The 5615-nt window shown below is 47.5% G+C and overlaps 1 non-coding gene across 1 annotated transcript; it reads left to right on the forward strand.

Annotated features, from left to right (window-relative positions):
- Positions 1–433: 433 nt before the first annotated feature.
- Positions 434–508, forward strand: Trnas-cga. The gene has a single exon. It is a non-coding gene; the product is annotated as a tRNA-Ser (tRNA).
- Positions 509–5615: the final 5107 nt, after the last annotated feature.

Here is a 5615-nt window from a genome sequence, read left to right on the forward strand (position 1 = left end):
CTCCGAAGGGGTTATTCTAAATGGTTTAAATGGCTCTAAGCACTATTGGACTTAACATCTAACGTCATCAGTCCCCTAGACCGTAGAACTACTAAAACCTAACTAACCTAGGGACATCACACACATCCATGCCCGAGGCAGGATTCGAACCTGCGACCGTAGCGGTTGCGCGGTTCCAGACTGAAGCACCTAGAACCGCTTGGCCACACTGGCCGGCCACCAGTAAAGTAGTGCTGTCTCCAGAATGAGATTTTCACTCTGTAGCGGAGTGTGCGCTGATATGAAACTTCCTGGCAGATTAAAACTGTGTGCCGGACCGAAACTCGAACTCGGGACCTTGCCTTTTGCGGGCAGGTGCTCCACCACCTCAAGTTTGGAAAGTTGGAGGCGAGATAATGGCAGAAGTAAAGCTGTGAGGACGGGGCGTGAGTCGTGCTTGGATAGCTCAGTTGGTAGAGCACTTGCCCGCGAAAGGCAAAGGTCCCGAGTTCGAGTCTCGGTCCGGCACACAGTTTTAATCTCCCAGGAAGTTTCAAAGTACTGCTGTGTTTGCATACAAACTCTCCCACTGAGATGGGGTAAAGGCCGCCGCGCTGATGGGAAATTATGTTTGAAAATGGGATTCTGTAGAAGAGAATATGACCGAGTTGTCTTTAGAACAAAAAAATTGTGTTGCATTTTTTATTGAACGCCCATCGTAGCGCTGATTGTTTTTTTAATCAGTCCCCTCCGTTGTTTCAAAGCATTGCCGGCTTTGCAGGCCTCCCACGTTCATTAAATGATAAAGCGAGCGAACGGACAGCGCAAGGACAGCCAGCAGAAGGCGGCCGGCACTCGCTGATGGCTACACAGGGGCCCCGACGGAACAAGCAGTTGGCGCTGCGGGTGCCATGTCGGCCGTGTACCGCTGACACGGCGCGCAGTTGTCCCTGTCACCCGGGGGCCGCGGCGGTGGCGGCGGCGTCAGCATTCACCACCGGCGCTATCCCTACGCCCCCTCGCCCCCCCCCCCCCCCACACACACACACATGCGCTCATGTGAGGCTGCCACACTCGGCGCGCGCGCCCGCCCTGTACCGCTGGCAGTCGCACCCACACGCGACACGCCCCCTCCTCCCACGTCCCTGCCTGCTGCCGAACCTGCCGCGCACTCTACACAAATTATCTTGCCAGCATTTGCGGATCTGCATTAATATTCATCGTGACGATTAACATGACAACCCCGCGCTCGTTAGATTTACGGCACCCGCGGGGCGGCGCGCGCATTTTGCGCGGCATTACGCGCCCCCTGTTTGCGTCTGTTTACATTTGACTGCCGGCGCGCCGCCCCGACGCGCCGAGCCCGTAATGGAAGCTGATTGCGGCGCGCCCAGATTAAACAACGTGTTTCCGCCACCCCCTCCCCCCCCCCCCTCTACCCCAGGCCCCTACCGCCGTTCCTCCCCATGCTAGATCGCAAATGACGCCGGCTTTTATGTGTTTTCGCACACTTTTTTCCGATTAGTGCGTGCTGCGCCTGTGCAACAACAAATTGAGAACAGTAGTTCATCATCGGTCCCACGGGCGGTCCTATTAGCTCCCGTCTGGTCCTAATTACACGACCAAAATGACCTCTTTTTCTATACAACAGATAAAAAAAATGTAAGCCTTACATTACCGGTGTCAGAATGCATCACCCATTAATATTTTAAAACACTATAATTAAATAAAACGAACATAGGGAAACGCATTAACGCTCTGCTGCTGTCGCTTGTAGTACCCTAATCTCGCCAGCAGGTCAGTATACTATTAACGGTGGCAGCAAACACACCTGAAAGCTTTCCCCCTAGTCTGTTTGCGAATAAGGAAGGAACGAACATTAATTATTCTTCTTCTCTTAGAGTAACCCTTAGCGCATTTAATCGAATGGTCACAAATTTTCATCTGGCTTTAACCTAACTTTTGCCGGCCGAAGTGGCCGTGCGGTTAAAGGCGCTGCAGTCTGGAACCGCAAGACCGCTACGGTCGCAGGTTCGAATCCTGCCTCAGGCATGGATGTTTGTGATGTCCTTAGGTTAGTTAGGTTTAACTAGTTCTAAGTTCTAGGGGACTAATGACCTCAGCAGTTGAGTCCCATAGTGCTCAGAGCCATTTGAACCATTTTTTTAACCTAACTTTTACCTCTCAATGATGTGAGTAGCTCGCGAGGAACGACATGGGGTTCGGCGCCTTTGTTAAACAGTACAGGGTGGGTGAAAATCCCCGTAGCGTCATAACCTCTGTTTAATATCAAAAGTTAATGTCCGGGTTGGTAACTACGTCGCTTCTTATCAGTTCTTGGAATTGTTATATGTTTTGGCAGTCGCAGTCGAGTTTTAATTTGTAGCCACGGCAAATGCGAAAGGCTACAGTTACACGGCTGAGGAGCGCTCAATGACAAGTACGCCGGTGTACGAACAACACACAGAGCAGATAATGGGACAGATTATGGGAGCATAGCAGAAAACATTTAATAATGCTCCACCGCGACAGGCAACACTTCTCGACTGCGAAGGAGGTGCTTTTGGTAGTGTAAAAGACAGGCCGCGGACTGGAAGGAAGAAGACTCGACTCCGGCACATGAGTGCCGGAGTATCTGTTTCGGCTGAAAAATCTCCTACAAGGTCGACACGAAAGCGTACTTCGCAGCTCCGTATACCGAGGACGACAATCCGGGCTCACACGAAAAAAAAAAAACCCTGCGGTCAGACCTTTTCGACAGACGTTCGTAAACGACTTATCAGATACAGACTGGAATGAGTGTGTTTCTCATGCTGTGCTTTGTTAACACACTTTCAAGCGCAGTGAACCGTGCCAAGGTCCTATATCGCAGCTCTGGTTCTAGAAATATTGTCGTTTAGACCAAAGAGAATCCTCGTTACACATTCGATTTAGAAAGGAATGGAAGCTACCTCAAGTAATGATATGGTCAGCGATCACATCCCAACATCTACTGGGACGGTAGTTCTTTGTGAATGACGCAGATTATTTATACGTGTTACAAACATGGTCAATACCTCAGTTTAAGAAAAGGGGCCTCACATAATTCATACGGTTACAGCAAGATGGAGAGCCTCCTCACTACGCCCTTGCAGTGAACGAGTCACTAAATGGACACTTCCCAGCGTGCCGGATTCAGCGTGGTTCATCAGCGACACCAGCTCTCTTGAAATGGCCACCAAGTAGTCCGGACCTCATCACACCTGATAAGTCGTTACGGGGAGTCATTAAGACGCATAAATCGGCAATTAGTCATGCTACAAATGAAGAACTGTGCACTGCTGTTGAGGATGTACTTCGCACTGTAACACTAGACATGCTCAAAAATATGTCACGAAGAACATGGAGGAGTATGGAAAGGCGTTTACAGTATGGCGGGAAGCATACGGATACACTGGACACTACATACATAAGTACGTATTTGTGTTAAAATAAATCAAATCAACTATGGAGTACGGTGGCATCTCGACCACCCTGTACCTCACTTTCCCATGCCTCGCATTTCACCGACATTTGCAGTGTGTGGATGTAGATGTGTCCTTACAGATGCAGATTCGGGGCCCGTGGTTTAGGGGTAGCGTCTTTGATTCACAATCAAAACGTTTTCGGTCCCGGGTTCGATCCCCGCCACTGCCTAAATTTTGATAAATAATCAGCATTGGCGGCCGAAGACTTCCGGCATAAGAAGTCAGACTCATTCTGCCAACGGCCTTGTCAAAGAGGGCGCAGGAGCGGATGCAGGTTCAGGGCACTCTCTTGTTCTAGGGGTGGGAAATTGCCCCTAAAGGCGGAAGTATCAGCAATGATCAACGACATGAGGATGCAGAAGGCAATGGAAACCACTGCATTAAAGACACTTAACGTGTACCCACAGGACATGTGGCCTGTAATTGAACAAGTGTCATGATGATCTCTCCATTGGCAAAAGATTCCGGAATAGTCCCCCATTCGGATCTCCGGGAGACTGCCAAGGGGGAGGTTACCATGAGAAAAAGATTGAATAATCAATGAAAGGATAACGTTCTACGAGTCGGGGCGTGGAATGTCAGACGCTTGAACGTGGTAGGAAAACTAGAAAATCTGAAAAGGGAAATGCAAAGGCTCAATCTAGATATAGTAGGGGTCAGTGAAGTGAAGTGGAAGGAAGACAAGGATTTCTGGTCAGATGAGTATCGGGTAATATCAACAGCAGCAGAAAATGGTATAACAGGTGTAGGATTCGTTATGAGTAGGAAGGTAGGGCAGAGGGTGTGTTACTGTGAACAGTTCAGTGTCCAGGTTGTTCTAATCAGAATCGACAGCAGACCAACACCGACAACGATAGTTCAGGTATACATGCCGAAGTCGCAAGCTGAAGATGAACAAATAGAGAAAGTGTATGAGGATATTGAAAGGGTAATGCAGTATGTAAAGGGGGACGAAAATCTAATAGTCATGGGCGACTGGAATGCAGTTGTAGGGGAAGGAGTAGAAGAAAAGGTTACAGGAGAATATGGGCTTGGGACAAGGAATGAAAGAGGAGAAAGACTAATTGAGTTCTGTAACAAGTTTCAGCTAGTAATAGCGAATACCCTGTTCAAGAATCACAAGAGGAGGAGGTATACTTGGAAAAGGCCGGGAGATACGGAAAGATTTCAATTAGATTACATCATGGTCAGACAGAGATTCCGAAATCAGATACTGGATTGTAAGGCGTACCCAGGAGCAGATATAGATTCAGATCACAATATAGTAGTGATGAAGAGTAGGCTGAAGTTCAAGACATTAGTCAGGAAGAAACAATACGCAAAGAAGTGGGATACGGAAGTACTAAGGAATGACGAGATACGTTTGAAGTTCTCTAACGCTATAGATACAGCAATAAGGAATAACGCAGTAGGCAGTACAGTTGAAGAGGAATGGACATCTCTAAAAAGGGCCATTACAGAAGTTGGGAAGGAAAACATAGGTACAAAGAAGGTAGCTGCGAAGAAACCATGGGTAACAGAAGAAATACTTCAGTTGATTGATGAAAGGAGGAAGTACAAACATATTCCGGGAAAATCGGGAATACAGAAATACAAGTCGCTGAGGAATGAAATAAACAGGAAGTGCAGGGAAGCTAAGACGAAATGACTGCAGGAAAAATGTAAAGACATCGAAAAACATATGATTGTCGGATGGACAGACTCAGTATACAGGAAAGCCAAAACAACCTTTGGTGACATTAAAAGCAACGGTGGTAACATTAAGAGTGCAACGGGAATTTCACTGTTAAATGCGGAGGAGAGAGCAGATAGGTGGAAAGAATGCATTGAAAGCCTCTATGAGGCTGAATATTTGTCTGATGTGATAGAAGAAGAAACAGGAGTCGATTTAGAAGAGATAGGGGATCCAGTATTAGAATTGGAATTTAAAAGAGCTTTGGAGGACTTACGGTCAAATAAGGCAGCAGGGATAGATAACATTCCATCAGAATTTCTAAAATCATTGGGGGAAGTGGCAACAAAACGACTATTCACTTTGGTGTGTAGAATATATGAGTCTGGCGATATACCATCTGACTTTCGGAAAAGCATCATCCATACAATTCCGAAGACGGCAAGAGCTGACAAGCG

This window comes from Schistocerca piceifrons, chromosome 1, assembly GCF_021461385.2.
Source record: "Schistocerca piceifrons isolate TAMUIC-IGC-003096 chromosome 1, iqSchPice1.1, whole genome shotgun sequence".
Taxonomy (NCBI): Eukaryota; Metazoa; Arthropoda; class Insecta; order Orthoptera; family Acrididae; genus Schistocerca; species Schistocerca piceifrons.